A 16,453-nucleotide genomic window follows, 5' to 3' on the forward strand; every position below is an offset into this window, starting at 1 on the left:
GCCGGTTTTTGTCAAACGGGTCCCAGTGCTCTGCTCCTCTCTTTTCACTCCTGCTGCTAGAAGCCCAGGGAGGATGGGAGGGCTTAGAACATGGCTGATCACTGTGGTTTCTTCCAGAGAAGTGGAGGGCATTTGCTTTACCTTGCCACAACCACTTGGGATAGGGTCTGCACCTCAGGAAAACTGTTTCCGTGGGAAGCCGGTTTTTTGCAAAGGGGTCTTAGGGCTGTGGGCCTCGAGTGTCCCTCCGGCTCCCCAAAGCACACTGACGAGGTGTGGGCTTAGACCATGGCTGGGCAATGTTGTTTCTTACACCTGGGTGTGTGGCATTGTTTACCTGGCTACCCCCACTTGGGATAGGTGTTCCACAGCAAGCACCTATTGTTCGTCGGAAGCCGTTTTTGCCCCAGGGGTCTCCGCGCTGTGTTCGTTGGGGTTGAACTCCTGCTAGCAAAACCGCCGGGTTGAGGGAAGGGTTCAGACTGTGCCTGGGCCCTGTGGTCTCTTCCAGGTCAGTGTATGGCATTTCCTTCCCCTTGCCACAGGCACCTGGGAGCATGTCTGCACGTGGAGAAAGACTTTCCCGTGGGAAGCCGGTTTTTGTCAAACGGGTCCCAGTGCTCTGCTCCTCTCTTTTCACTCCTGCTGCCAGAAGCAGAGGGAGGATGGGAGGGCTTAGAACATGCCTGGGCACTGTGGTTTCTTCCATAGAAGTGGAGGGTATTGGCTTTACCTTGCCACAACCACTTGGGATAGGGTCTGCACCTCAGGAAAACTGTTTCCGTGGGAAGCCGGCTTTTTGCAAAGGGGTCTCAGGGCCGTGGGCCTCGGGTGTCCCTCCGGCTCCCCAAAGCACAGGGACGAGGTGAGGGGCTTAGACCATGCCTGGGCAATGTTGTTTCTTAGACCTGGGTGTGTGGCATTTTGTTGAGCTGGCTACCCCCACTTGGGATAGGTGTTCCACAGCAAGCACCTATTGTTCGTCGGAAGCCGTTTTTGCCCCAGGGGTCTCCGCGCTGTGTTCGTTGGGGTTGAACTCCTGCTAGCAAAACCGCCGTGTTGAGGGAAGGGTTCAGACTGTGCCTGGGCCCTGTGGTCTCTTCCAGGTCAGTGTATGGCATTTCCTTCCCCTTGCCACAGGCACCTGGGAGCATGTCTGCACGTGGAGAAAGACTTTCCCGTGGGAAGCCGGTTTTTGTCAAACGGGTCCCAGTGCTCTGCTCCTCTCTTTTCACTCCTGCTGCCTTAAGCCCAGGGAGGATGGGAGGGCTTACAACATGCCTGGGCACTGTGGTTTCTTCCAGAGAAGTGGAGGGCATTGGCTTTACCTTGCCACAACCACTTGGGATAGGGTCTGAACCTCAGGAAAACTGTTTCCGTGGGAAGCCGGCTTTTTGTAAAGGGGTCTAAGGGCCGTGGGCCTCGGGTGTCCCTCCGGCTCCCCAAAGCACAGGGACGAGGTGAGGGGCTTAGACCATGGCTGGGCAATGTTGTTTCTTACACCTGGGTGTGTGGCATTTTGTTGAGCTGGCTACCCCCACTTGGGATAGGTGTTCCACAGCAAGCACCTATTGTTCGTCGGAAGCCGTTTTTGCCCCAGGGGTCACTGGGCTGTGTTCCTTGGGGTTGAACTCCTGCTAGCAAAACCGCCGGGTTGAGGGAAGGGTTCAGACTGTGCCTGGGCCCTGTGGTCTCTTCCAGGTCAGTGTATGGCATTTCCTTCCCCTTGCCACAGGCACCTGGGAGCATGTCTGCACGTGGAGAAAGACTTTCCCGTGGGAAGCCGGTTTTTGTCAAACGGGTCCCAGTGCTCTGCTCCTCTCTTTTCACTCCTGCTGCTAGAAGCCCAGGGAGGATGGGAGGGCTTAGAACATGGCTGATCACTGTGGTTTCTTCCAGAGAAGTGGAGGGCATTTGCTTTACCTTGCCACAACCACTTGGGATAGGGTCTGCACCTCAGGAAAACTGTTTCCGTGGGAAGCCGGTTTTTTGCAAAGGGGTCTTAGGGCTGTGGGCCTCGAGTGTCCCTCCGGCTCCCCAAAGCACACTGACGAGGTGAGGGGCTTAGACCATGGCTGGGCAATGTTGTTTCTTACACCTGGGTGTGTGGCATTGTTTACCTGGCTAACCCAATTGGGATAGGTGTTCCACAGCAAGCACCTATTGTTCGTCGGAAGCCGTTTTTGCCCCAGGGGTCTCCGGGCTGTGTTCGTTGGGGTTGAACTCCTGCTAGCAAAACCGCCGGGTTGAGGGAAGGGTTCAGACTGTGCCTGGTTCCTGTGGTCTCTTCCAGGTCAGTGTATGGCATTTCCTTCCCCTTGCCACAGGCACCTGGGAGCATGTCTGCACGTGGAGAAAGACTTTCCCGTGGGAAGTCGGTTTTTGTCAAACGGGTCCCAGTGCTCTGCTCCTCTCTTTTCACTCCTGCTGCCACAAGCCCAGGGAGGCTGGGAGGGCTTAGAACATGGCTGGGCACTGTGGTTTCTTCCAGAGAAGTGGAGGGTATTGGCTTTACCTTGCCACAACCACTTGGGATAGGGTCTGCACCTCAGGAAAACTGTTTCCGTGGGAAGCCGGCTTTTTGCAAAGGGGTCTCAGGGCCGTGGGCCTCGGGTGTCCCTCCGGCTCCCCAAAGCACAGGGACGAGGTGAGGGGCTTAGACCATGGCTGGGCAATGTTGTTTCTTACACCTGGGTGTGTGGCATTTTGTTGAGCTGGCTACCCCCACTTGGGATAGGTGTTCCACAGCAAGCACCTATTGTTCGTCGGAAGCCGTTTTTGCCCCAGGGGTCTCCGGGCTGTGTTCGTTGGGCTTGAACTCCTGCTAGCAAAACCGCCGGGTGAGGGAAGGGTTCAGACTGTGCCTGGGCCCTGTGGTCTCTTCCAGGTCAGTGTATGGCATTTCCTTCCCCTTGCCACAGGCACCTGAGAGCATGTCTGCACGTGGAGAAAGACTTTCCCGTGGGAAGCCGGTTTTTGTCAAACGGGTCCCAGTGCTCTGCTCCTCTCTTTTCACTCCTGCTGCCAGAAGCCCAGGGAGGATGGGAGGGCTTAGAACATGGCTGGGCACTGTGGTTTCTTCCAGAGAAGTGGAGGGCATTTGCTTTACCTTGCCACAACCACTTGTGAGAGGGTCTGCACCTCAGGAAAACTGTTTCCGTGGGAAGCCGGCTTTTTGCAAAGGGGTCTCAGGGCCGTGGGCCTCGGGTGTCCCTCCGGCTCCCCAAAGCACAGGGAGGAGGTGAGGGACTCAGACCATGGCTGGGCAATGTTGTTTCTTACACCTGGGTGTGTGGCATTTTGTTGAGCTGGCTACCCCCACTTGGGATAGGTGTTCCACAGCAAGCACCTATTGTTCGTCGGAAGCCGTTTTTGCCTCAGGGGTCTCCGGGCTGTGTTCCTTGGGGTTGAACTCCTGCTAGCAAAACCGCAGGGATGAGGGAAGGGTTCAGACTGTGCCTAGGCCCTGTGGTCTCTTCCAGGTCAGTGTATGGCATTTCCTTCCCCTTGCCACAGGCACCTGGGAGCATGTCTGCACGTGGAGAAAGACTTTCCCGTGGGAAGCCGGTTTTTGTCAAACGGGTCCCAGTGCTCTGCTCCTCTCTTTTCACTCCTGCTGCCAGAAGCCCAGGGAGGATGGGAGGGCTTAGAACATGGCTGGGCACTGTGGTTTCTTCCAGAGAAGAGGAGGGCATTGGCTTTACCTTGATACAACCACTTGTGAGAGGGTCTGCACCTCAGGAAAACTGTTTCCGTGGGAAGCCGGGTTTTGCAAATGGGTGTCAGGGCCGTGAGCCTCGGCTGTCCCTCCGGCTCCCCAAAGCACAGGGACGAGGTGTGGGGCTTAGACCATGGCTGGGCAATGTTGTTTCTTACACGTGGGTGTGTGGCATTTTGTTGACCTGGCTACCCCCACTTGGGATAGGTTTTCCACAGCAAGCGCCTATTGTTCGTCGGAAGCCGTTTTTGCCTCAGGGGTCTCCGGGCTGTGTTCGTTGGTGTTGAACTCATGCTAGCAAAACCGACGGGTTGAGGGAAGGGTTCAGACTGTGCCTGGGCCCTGTGGTCTCTTCCAGGTCAGTGTATGGCATTTCCTTCCCCTTGCCACAGGCACCTGGGAGCATGTCTGCACGTGGAGAAAGACTTTCCCGTGGGAAGCCGGTTTTTGTCAAACGGGTCCCAGTGCTCTGCTCCTCTCTTTTCACTCCTGCTGCCAGAAGCCCAGGGAGGATGGGAGGGCTTAGAACATGGCTGGACACTGTGGTTTCTTCCAGAGAAGTGGAGGGCATTTGCTTTACCTTGCCACAACCACTTGGGATAGGGTCTGAACCTCAGGAAAACTGTTTCCGTGGGAAGCCGGCTTTTTGCAAAGGGGTCTCAGGGCCGTGGGCCTCGGGTGTCCCTCCGGCTCCCCAAAGCACAGGGACGAGGTGAGGGGCTTAGACCATGCCTGGGCAATGTTGCTTCTTACACCTGGGTGTGTGGCATTTTGTTGAGCTGGCTACCCCCACTTGGGATAGGTGTTCCACAGCAAGCACCTATTGTTCGTCGGAAGCCGTTTTTGCCCCAGCGGTCTCCGGGCTGTGTTCGTTGGGCTTGAACTCCTGCTAGCAAAACCGCCGGGATGAGGGAAGGGCTCAGACTGTGCCTCTGCCCTGTGTTCTTTTACAGGTCCGTGTATGGCATTTCCTTCACCTTGGCACAGGCATTGGGAGCATGTCTGCACGTGGAGAATGACTTTCCCCTGGGAAGCCGGTTTTTGTCAACGGTTCCAGTGCTCTGCTCCTCTCTTTTCACTCCTGCTACCAGAAGCCCAGGGAGAATGGGAGGGTTTAGAACATGGCTGGGCACTGTGGTTTCTTCCGGAGACGTGGCTGGCATTTGCTTTACCTTGCCACAACCACTTGTGAGAGGGTCTGCACCTCAGGAAAAATTTGTCTGTGTGAAGCAGGCTTTTGGATAAACGGGTCTCAGGACCGTGGGCCACGGGTGTCCCTCCGGCTCCCCAAAGCTCAGGAACGAGGTGAGGGGCATAGACCATGCCTGGGCAATGTTGTTTCTTACACCTGGTGTTTGGCATTTTCTTTACCTGGCTACCCCCACTTGGGTTAGGTTTTCCGCAGCAAGAGCATATTGCTCGTCGGAAGCCGTTTTGGCCCCAGGGGTCTCTGGGCTGTGTTCGTTGGGGTTGAACGCCTGCTAGCAAAACCGCCGGGATGAGGGAAGGGCTCAGACTGTGCCTCTGCCCTGTGGTCTCTTACAGGTCCCTGTATGGCATTTCCTTCACCTTCCCACAGGCATTGGGAGCATGTCTGCACGTGGAGAAAGACTTTCCCGTGGTAAGCCGGTTTTTGTCAACGGGTCCCAGTGCTGTGCTCCTCTCTTTTCAATCCTGCTGCCAGAAGCCTAGTGAGGATGGGAGGGCTTAGAACATGGCTGGGCAGTGTGGTTTCTTCCAGAGACGTGGCTAGCATTTGCTTTACATTGCCACAACCACTTCTGATAGGGTCTGCACCTCAGGAAAACTGTTTCCGTGGGAAGCCGGCTTTTTGCAAAGGGGTCTCAGGGCCTTGGGTCTCGGGTGTCCTTCCGGCCCGCCAAAGGACAGGGACGAGGTGAGGGGCTTAGTCCATGCCTGGGCAATGTTGTTTCTTACACCTGGGTGTGTGGCATTTTCTTTACCTGGCTATCCCCACTTGGGTTAGGTTTTCCGCAGCAAGAGCCTATTGCTCGTTCCAAGCCGTTTTTCCTCCGGGGGTCGCCGGGCTGTGTTCGTTGGGGTTGAACTCCTTCTAGCAAAACCGCCGGGATGAGGGAAGGGCTCAGACTGTGCCTGGGCCCTGTGGTCTCTTACAGGTCAGTGTATGGCATTTCCTTCACCTTGCCGCAGGCACTTGGGAGTATGTCTGCACGAGGAGAAAGACTCTCCCGTGGGAAGCCGGTTTTTGTCAAACGGGTCCCAGTGCTGTGCTCCTCTCTTTTCACTCCTGCTGCCAGAAGCCCAGTGAGGATGGGAGGGTTCAGAACATGACTGGGTACTGTGTTTTCTTCCAGAGACGTGGCTCGCATTTGCTTTACCTTGCCACAACCACTTGTGAGAGAGTCTGCACCTCAGGAAATCTCTGTCCGTGGGAAGCCGGCTTTTGGCCAAACGGTCTCAGGCCCGTGGGCCTCGGGTGTCCTTCCGGCTCCCCAAAGCACAGGGACGAGGTGAGGGACTTAGACCATGCCTGGGCAATGTTGTTTCTTACACCTGGGTGTGTGGCATTTTGTTTACCTGGCTACCCACCTTGGGATGTTTTCCACAGCAAGAGCATATTTCTCGTTGGAAGCCGTTTTGGCCTCAGGGGTCTCCGGGCTGTGTTCGTTGGGGTTGAACTCCTGCTAGCAAAACCGCCGGGATGAGGGAAGGGCTCAGACTGTGCCTGGGCCCTGTGGTCTCTTACAGGTCAGTGTATGGCATTTCCTTCACCTTGCCACAGGCATTGGGAGCATGTCTGCACGTGGAGAATGACTTTCCCCTGGGAAGCCGGTTTTTGTCAACGGTTCCAGTGCTGTGCTCCTCTCTTTTCACTCCTGCTGCCAGAAGCCCAGTGAGAATGGGAGGGTTTAGAACATGGCTGGGCAGTGTGGTTTCGTCCAGAGACGTGGCTGGCATTTTCTTTACCTTGCCACAACCACTTGTGAGAGGGTCTGCACCTCAGGAAAAATTTGTCTGTGTGAAGCCGGCTTTTGGATAAACGGGTCTCAGGACCGTGGGCCACGGGTGTCCCTCCGGCTCCCCAAAGCTCAGGGACGAGGTGAGGGGCTTAGACCATGCCTGGGCAATGTTGTTTCTTACACCTGGGTGTGTGGCATTTTCTTTACCTGGCTATCCCCACTTGGGTTAGGTTTTCCGCAGCAAGAGCATATTGCTCGTCGGAAGCCGTTTTTACCCCAGGGGTCTCCGGGCTGTGTTCGTTGGGGTTGAACTCCTGCTAGCAAAACCGCCGGGTTGAGGGAAGCGTTCAGACTGTGCCTGGGCCCTGTGGTCTCTTCCAGGTCAGTGTATGGCATTTCCTTCCCCTTGCCACAGGCACCTGGGAGCATGTCTGCACGTGGAGAAAGACTTTCCCGTGGGAAGCCGGTTTTTGTCAAACGGGTCCCAGTGCTCTGCTCCTCTCTTTTCACTCCTGCTGCCAGAAGCCCAGGGAGGATGGGAGGGCTTAGAACATGGCTGGGCACTGTGGTTTCTTCCAGAGAAGTGGAGGGCATTGGCTTTACCTTGCCACAACCACTTGGGATAGGGTCTGAACCTCAGGAAAACTGTTTCCGTGGGAAGCCGGCTTTTTGCAAAGGGGTCTCAGGGCCGTGAGCCTCGGGTGTACCTCCGGCTCCCCAAAGCACAGGGACGAGGTGAGGGTCTTAGACCATGCCTGGGCAATGTTGCTTCTTACACCTGGGTGTGTGGCATTTCGTTGAGCTGGCTACCCCCACTTGGGATAGGTGTTCCACAGCAAGCACCTATTGTTCGTCGGAAGCCGTTTTTGCCCCAGGGGTCTCCGGGCTGTGTTCGTTGGGATTGAACTCCTGCTAGCAAAACCGCCGGGTTGAGGGAAGGGTTCAGACTGTGCCTGGGCCCTGTGGTCTCTTCCAGGTCAGTGTATGGCATTTCCTTCCCCTTGCCACAGGCACCTGGGAGCATGTCTGCACGTGGAGAAAGACTTTCCCTTGGGAAGCCGGTTTTTGTCAAACGGGTCCCAGTGCTCTGCTCCTCTCTTTTCACTCCTGCTGCCAGAAGCCCAGGAAGGATGGGAGGGCTTTGAACATGGCTGGGCACTGTGGTTTCTTCCAGAGAAGAGCAGGGCATTGGCTTTACCTTGCCACAACCACTTGTGAGAGGGTCTGCACCTCAGGAAAACTGTTTCCGTGGGAAGCCGGCTTTTTGCAAAGGGGTCTCAGGGCCGTGGGCCTCGGGTGTCCCTCCGGCTCCCCAAAGCACAGGGACGAGGTGAGGGGCTTAGACCATGCATGGGCAATGTTGTTTTTTACACGTGGGTGTGTGGCATTTTGTTTACCTGGCTACCCCCACTTGGGATAGGTTTTTCACAGCAAGAGCATATTGCTCTTCGCAAGCCGTTTTGGCCCCAGGGGTCTCCGGACTGTGTTCGTTGGGGTTGAACTCCTGCTAGCAAAACCGCCTGGATGAGGGAAGGGTTCAGAATGTGCCTGGGCCCTGTGGTCTCTTACAGGTCTGTGTATGGCATTTCCTTCACCTTGCCACCGGCATTGGGAGCATTTCTGCACGTGGAGAAAGATTTTCCGGTGGGAAGCCGGTTTTTGTCAAACGGGTCCCAGTGCTGTGCTCCTCTCTTTTCACTCCTACTTCCAGAAGCCCAGTAAGGATGGGAGGACTGAGACCATGGCTGGGCCCTGTGGTGTCTTCCAGAGATGTGGCTGGCATTTGCTTTACCTTGCCACAACCACTTGTGAGAGGGTCTGCACCTTAGGAAAACTGTGTCCGTGGGAAGCCGGCTTTTGGATAAACGGGTCTCAGGACCGTGGGCCACGGGTGTCCCTCCGGCTCCCCAAAGCACAGGGACGAGGTGAGGGGCTTAGACCATGCCTGGGCAATGTTGTTTCTTACACCTGGGTGTGTGGCATTTTGTTTACCGGGCTACCCACCTTGGGATTGGTTTTACACAGCAAGAGCATATTGCTGGTAGAAAGCCGTTTTGGCCTCAGGGGTCTCCGGGCTGTGTTCGTTGGGGTTGAACTCCTGCTAGCCAAACCGCCGGGATGAGGGAAGGGCTCAGACTGTGCCTGGCCCCTGTGGTCTCTTACAGGTCCGTGTATGGCATTTCCTTCACCTTGCCACAGGCATTGGGAGCATGTCTGCACGTGGAGAAAGACTCTCCCGTGGGAAGCCGGTATTTGTCAAACGGATCCCAGTGCTGTGCTCCTCTCCCTTCACTCCTGCTGCCAGAAGCCCAGTGCGGCTGGGAGGGATAGGACCTGGCTGGGCACTGTGGTTTCTTCCAGAGACGTGGATGGCATTTGCTTTACCTTGCCACAACCACTTGTGAGAGGGTCTGCACCTCAGGAAAACTGTCCGTGGGAAGCCGGCTTTTGGCCAAGCGGGTCTAGGGCCGTGGGCCTCGGGTGTCCCTCTGGCTCCCCAAAGCACAGGGACGAGGTGAGGGGCTTAGACCATGCCTCGGCAATGTTGTTTCTTACACCTAGGTGTGTGGGATTTTCTTTACCTGGCTACCCCCACTTGGGATAGGTTTTTCCACAGCAAGAGCATATTGCTCGTCGCAAGCCGTTTTGGCCCCAGGGGTCTCCGGGCTGTGTTCGTTGGGGTTGAACTCCTGCTAGCATAACCGCCGGGATGATGGAAGGGCTCAGACTGTGCCTTTGCCCTGTGTTCTCTTACAGGTCCGTGTATGGCATTTCCTTCACCTTGTCACAGGCACTGGGGAGCATGTCTGCACGTGGAGAAAGACGTTCCCGTGGGAAGCCGGTTTTTGTCAAATGGGTCTCAGTGCTGTGCTCCTCTCTTTTCACTCCTGCTGCCAGAAGCCCAGTGAGGATGGGAAGGCTTAGAACATGGCTGGGCACTGTGGTTTCTTCCAGAGAAGTGGAGGGCATTGGCTTTACCTTCCCACAACCACTTGTGAGAGGGTCTGCACCTCAGGAAAACTGTTTCCGTGGGAAGCCGGCTTTTTGCAAAGGGGTCTCAGGGCCGTGGGCCTCGGGTGTCCCTCCGGCTCCCCAAAGCACAGGGACGAGGTGAGGGGCTTAGACCATGCCCGGGCAATGTTGTTTCTTACGCCTGGGTGTGTGGCATTTTGTTGTCCTGGCTACAACCACTTTGGATAGGTTTTCCACATCAAGAACATATTTTTCTTCGGAAGCCGTTTTTGCCCCAAGTGTCTCAGTGCTGTGTTCGTTCTGGTTTAACTCCTGCTGGCAAAACCGCCGGGATGAGGGAAGGGCTCAGACTGTGCCTGGGCACTGTGGTCTCTTACAGATCAGTGTATGGCATTTACTTCAACTTGCCACAGGCACTTGTGAGCATGTTTGCACGTTAAGAAAGATTTTTTTCGTTGGAAGCCGGTTTTTGCCCAATGTGTCTCAGGGCTGTTTTCCTCGGGTTTCACTCTTGCTGCCAAAAGCCCAGTGATGTGGTAAGAGCCCCGACAGTTCCTGGGCACTCTTGTTTCTTACAGATATGTGTATGGCATTTTCTTTACCTTGCCATAACCACTTAAGATAGGGCTTGCAGAAGAAGAGAATATTTTCCGTTCGAACTGAGTTTTTCCCAAATGGCCTGAGTGTTGTGTTCCTCGGGTTTCACTCATGCTACCAAAAGCACAGTGATGATGTAGGGCTTAGACCATTCCTGGGTACTGTTGTTTCTATAAAGTTAAGCAAATCGCTTTAAGTTTTCAGTCACCCTTTTTTTTTTTTAATAATGATTTTTTATTATATTATGTTAGTCACCATACAGTACATCCCCGGTTTTCGATGTAAGGCTCGAAGATTCATTAGTTCTGTATAACACCCAGTGTACCATGCAATATGTGCCTTCCTTACTACCCATCACCGGCCTATCCCATTCCCCCACCCCCCTCTCCTCTGTAGCCCTCAATTTGTTTCTCATAGTCCATAGTCTCTCATGTTTCATTCCCCCTTCTGATTACCCCCCCTTTCTTTATCCCTTTCTTCCCCTACTGATCATTCTAGTTCTTATGTTCCATAGATGAGAGAAATCATATGATAGTTGTCTTTCTCTGCTTGACTTATTTTACTTAGCATTATCTCCTCCAGTGCCGTCCATGTTGTAGCAAATGTTGAGGACTCGTTCTTTCTGATAGCTGAGTAATATTCCATTCTATATATGGACCACAACTTCGTAATCCAGTCATCTGTTGAAGGGCATCTCGGCTCCTTCCACGACTTAGCTATTGTGGGCATTGCTGCTATGAACATTGGGGTGCATATGGCCCTTCTCTTCACTACGTCTGTATCTTTGGGGTAAACACCCAGTAGTGCAATGGCTGGATCATAGGGTAGGTCAATTTTTAACTTTTTAAGGGACCTCCACACTGTTTTCCAGGGTGGCTGTACCAACTTGCATTCCCACCAACAATGTAGGAGGGATCCCCTTTCTCCACATCCTCTCCAACAATTGTTGTTTCTTGCCTTGTCTATTTTTGCCATTCTAACTGGCGTAAGGTGGTATCTCAATGTGGTTTTGATTTGAATTTCCTTGATGGCTAATGATTTTGAACATTTTTTCATGTGTCTGTTAGCCATTTGTATGTATTCATTGGAAAAGTGTCTGTTCATTTCTTCTGCCCATTTTTTGATTTGTTTATTTGTTTCTCGTGTATTGAGTTTGAGAAGTTCTTTGTAGATATTGGATACCAGTCTTTTATCTGTAGTGTCATTTGCAAATATCTTCTCCCATTCCCTGGGCTGCCTCTTAGTTTTTCTGACTGTTTCCTTGGCTGTGCAGAAACTTTTAATCTTGATGAAGTCCCATAAATTCATTTTATCTTTTGTTTCTCTTGCCTTTGGGGATGTATCATGAAAAAGTTTGCTTTGGCCGCTGTCGTAGAGGTTGCTGCCTATGTTCTCCTCTAGAATTTTGATGGATTCCTGTCTCACATTGAGGTCTTTCATCCATTTGGAGTTTATTTTTGTGTATGGTGTGAGATAGTGGTCAAGTTTCATTCTTTTGCATGTAGCTGTCCAAGTTTCCCAGCACCATTTCTTGAATAGACTGTCTTTTTCCCACCTGATGTTTTTTCCTGCTTTATCAAATATTAGTTGCCCAAAGAGCTGAGGGTCCATTTCTGGGCTCTCTATTCTGTTCCATTGGTCTATGTGTCTGTTTTTGTGCCAGTACCATGCTGTCTTTGTGATCACAGCTTTGTAGTACAGCTCGAAATCTGGCATTGTGATGCCCCCAGCTTTGTTTTTCCTTTTCAACAGTTCCTTGGAGATTCGGGGTCTTTTCTGGTTCCATACAAATTTAAGGACTATTTGTTCCAGTTCTTTGAAAAACGTTCTCGGTATTTTGATCGGGATAGCATTGAAAGTGTAGATTGCTCTGGGTAGCATGGACATTTTAACTATGTTAATTCTTCTGATCCATGAGCATGGAATATCTTTCCATCTTTTTATGGCTTCCTCAATGTCTTTTAAGAGTGATTTATAGTTTCTAGAATAAAGGTCCTTTACGTCTCTGGTTAAGTTAATTCCAAGGTAACGTATGGTTTTTGGTGCTATTGTAAATGGGATGGATTCCCTAATTTCTCTTTCTTCGTTCTCGTTATTCGTGTACAGAAATGCAACTGATTTCTGAGCATTGATTTGGTATCCCGCCACGTTACTGAATTGCTCTATAACTTCTAATAGTTTGGGAGTGGCTTCTTTTGGGTTTTCCATATAGAGTATCATGTCATCTGCGAAGAGAGACATTTTGACTTCGCTAATTTGATTTTTGGTTTCCTGGTTTATTGAGTCATTCCTGAGCAGGATGGTACTTAGTCTCCAAGTGTTTGAGTTTCTTCCAAATTTTTCCTTGTGGTTGAGTTCCAATTTCAGAGCGTTGTAGTCTGAGAATATGCAGGGGATAATTTCAATCTTTTGGTATCAGCTGAGACCTGTTTTGTGTCCCAGAACATGGTCTATTCTTGAGAATGTTCCATGGGCATTAGAATAGAATGAGTATTGTTTGGTTCTGGGGTGTAGTGTTCTATATATATCTAAGAGGTCCAACTCGTCGAGTATGGCATTCAAAGCCTTTGATTCTTTGCTTAGTTTTTGCCAGGGTGTTCTGTCTATTTCTGAGAGTGGAGTGTTGAGGTCCCCTACTATTAATGTATTTTTATTTATATGTCTCTTTATTCTAGTTAAGAGTTGGCTTGTGTATCTTGCTGCTCCCCTGTTGGGGCATATATATTTATAATTGTCATATCCACTTGTTGAATACTTCCTTTAAGAATAATATAGTGCCCTTCTGCGTCTCTAACTATAGTCTATAGTTTAAAATCCAGTTTATCTGATATGAGAATTGCTACCCCAGCTTTCTTTTGAGGTCTATTTGCGTGAAAGATGGTACTCCATCCCCTTACTCTCAGTCTGAATGCATCTTTGGGTTCAAAATGAGTCTCTTGTAGGCAGCAAATGGATGGGTCATTTCTTTTTATCCAATCTGCAACCCTGTGGCGTTTTAAGCAAGAATTTAAACCATTAATATTAAGACTGAGTACTGAGAGATATGCTTTTAATGATGCCATGTTGTCAGTAAAGTCTTTGTTTGTATTGGCTGTGACTTTCTGTTCTGTATCACTCTTGGGGCCTTTTTACTTTTATAGAACCCCCCGTAATACCTCCTATAGGGCTGGTTTCGTGGTTACGAAATTGGTTAGTGACTGTCGATTCTGAAATGTCTTTATTTCTCCATCAATTCTGAATGACAGCCTTGCTGGATAAAGGATCCTTGGCTGCATGTTTTTCTCTGAAAGAGCTTTAAAAATGCTCCCCCAACCCTTTTTCTCATTCCAGGTCTGTGTAGACAGGTTTGACGTAATTCTGATGCCTTTGCCTTGTTACGTGAGAAATTTCTTTGCCCTGGCCGCTTTCAATACTGTATCCTTGGATCTAATATTTGCGAAATGCACTATGACGTGACGTGGTGTAGGTTTGTCGTGGTTGAGCTTGGGAGGGGTCCTCTCTGCCTCTTGGACACAAATGTTTGTTTCCCTTGCTAGATTAGGGAAGTTTTCAGCTACAATTTGTTCAAATATCTCTTCTAGACCTCTGTTTTTCTCCACCTCCTCGGGGATGCTGATGATTCTAAAATTGGATCGTTTTGTTGAGTCAGTAATCTCCCGTAGCCAACATTCGTGCGCGTGGATTTTTTTAAGACCATCTTCTATTTTCATTTTTTCCTCTATTAACCCATCCTCCAATTCACTAACCCTTTCCTCTGCTTCGGTGACCCTGGCCGTCAGAGCCTCTAGTTTTGCCTGCATTTGGCTCATAGAATTTTTAATTTCTGTCAAATTCGCTCTCATTTCCACCCTTAGGGATTCTATATTCTCAGTAACATTTTCCTTAATACTTTTTTCAAGTTGACTCATCATCTTGACCATTGTTACTCTGAATTCCATTTCTGATAATTTGGTTACATCCATATCCATTACTTCTGTGGCAGAGGCCACAGACTCACTGTCTTTTCTTTGCTGGGGGGGGGGCTTCTCCTTCTTGTCATTCTGATGAGGAGAGGTTGCGGGGTTGTCCAGAGCCCAAATTATTGACTGGGTCCCAGGCCGTGCCCCTTGTTTTATAGGGATCTTAGAGATGTGGGCTTCTTCTTTAAAGATTTTATTTATTTACATTTCTGAGAGAGGGAGACAGACAGTCAGCAAGAACAGAACAGAAGCAGGGGAGTGAGAGAGGAAGAAGCAGGCTCCCAGCGGAGGAGCCCGATGAGGGACTCCTTTCCGGAACGCCGGGATCACGCCCTAAGCCGGTGACAGGCGCTCAATGACTGCGCCACCCAGGTGCCTCGGGTTGTGGGCTTCTTGATTTTTCAGCCTGCCTTCTGTGTTCTGGGGGAGGGGCCTGCCGCGCCGATACTCAGGCAACCCTGTTTGGTTAGAGTCTCTGTGTCCCCTGCGAGGGGGGATGGGGATGGGCACGCTGTGAGCCGGTATTTCCAGGCTTTTGTTCTCTGGCGGCTTTCCCTGGCGGTCGGCTATGCCTCTTCTGAGAGTCAGAGCAGCAGAGGTTGCATTGTCACAGAACAGAGGGATTGCGGCCCGTTCTCCACTGATGTTCTGGCCACTTTAACTCTATTACTGTTGGTGCTGCTCAACCCTGCAGCGTCCCGGGATGTTCGCACCAACTCGGCGTCCCTGCCCTCACTTCCAGGGCCGGCGCGTCTCTGTCCTTTGTGTTTCTAATGCCGCCAGCCACCGGCCGCCCCGTGCGCTCCCGGGTCTCCCGGTCTCAGTCTATGCCCGGTGAGCACACCTCGATTCCGGAGTTTCGTGAGAAGCCTGGTTGCACGCGCACCCGGTTCAGGGTCTCAGTCTGCTGTTTCGCGGGTGCCGACCGCGAGTCCGCCCGCTCCCCCGTGCAGGTGGCCCGCCAGCCGCCAGCCGCCCGGCGCGCGCTCCGGGAGTTCCTGGTCTCAGTCTGGATCCCGTGAGCACACCGGGATTCCGGTGTTCCGGGAGATGCCTGGTGGCGCGCGTTCATGGCTCACCGGTCTCAGTCCACTCTCTCGCGGGTGCCCTCCGTGAGTCCACCCGCTCCCTCGTGCAGGTGGCTGCCGCTTCCCGGTGCCCAAACGCGGTGGCTCCCTCCCCCTTCAGTTTATCTTCCGGTATCTGTGCACGGTTTACAGCTCCCCTCTTGGTACCTCAATACTCAGTGCTGGAGATGTTCATTTGTAGAGATCCAGATGTATCTTCCTGAGTCTCAGGCTGATTCCGTGGTTATTTAGGCTGGTCTGTTACCTATCCAGCTCGACTCAGGGGACCGGCTGAAAAAGGGGTCCCCTACTCTTCCGCCATCTTAACTCTCCAGACTCATTATCTCTTATTTGCTCAGGGGGATTTCCCCTCGTCATTCTGATGAGGGGAGTTTGCGGGGTTGCCCAGAGCCCAAAGTATTGACCAGGAGCCAGGCAGTGTGCTCTTGTTTTATAGGGATCTTAGGGATTGAGCTTCTTGAATTTTCAGTCTGCCTTCTGTGGGAGGGGCCTGCCGTGCTGATACTCAGGCAACCCTGTTTGTGTAGAGTCTCCGTGTCCCCTGCGAGGGAGGATGGGGATTGGCACAAAGTTAGCTGGTATTTCTGGGCTTTTGTTCTCTGGCGGCTTTCCCTGGCAGTTTTCTGTGGCTCTTCTGAGTGTCAGAGCAGGAGTGGCCGTATCCCAGCCTCTGTCGCAGAACAGAGAGATCGCAGTCCGCTCTCCACTGAGCTCTCCTGGCCTCTTTAACTCTCTGTTGGTGCTAAAAACCCCTGCAGCATCCCGGGTTGTGCGCCCCACACCCGGCATCCTAGCCCTCACTTCCAGGGCCGGCACATCTCTGTCCTTTGTTTTTCTAACACCGCCAGCTGCCAGCTGCCCCTGAGCACGCTCCTGAGCTCCCTGTTTCAGTATGGTTCAGGGGCACTCCAGAGCCCCAGTTTTCAGAATGCGTACGCGCATTCCCAGGCTCACGGTTTCAGTCTGCTCTCTCACGGGTGCCCATCCGCGAGTCCGCCCGCTCCCCCGTGCAGGTGGCTACCGCTTCCCAGCACCCGTGCGTGGAGTCTCCCTCCCCCTTCCATTTATCTTCAGATATCTGTGTGCGGATTCAAGGCTCCCCACTTCGTACCTCAATACTCAGTGATGGAAGATGTTCATTTGTAGAGATCCAGATGTATCTTCCTACATCTCAGG

The sequence above is a fragment of the Ursus americanus genome, chromosome 21 (genome assembly GCF_024610735.1).
Source record: "Ursus americanus isolate L20-20 chromosome 21, mUrsAme1.1.p, whole genome shotgun sequence".
Lineage (NCBI taxonomy): Eukaryota > Metazoa > Chordata > Mammalia > Carnivora > Ursidae > Ursus > Ursus americanus.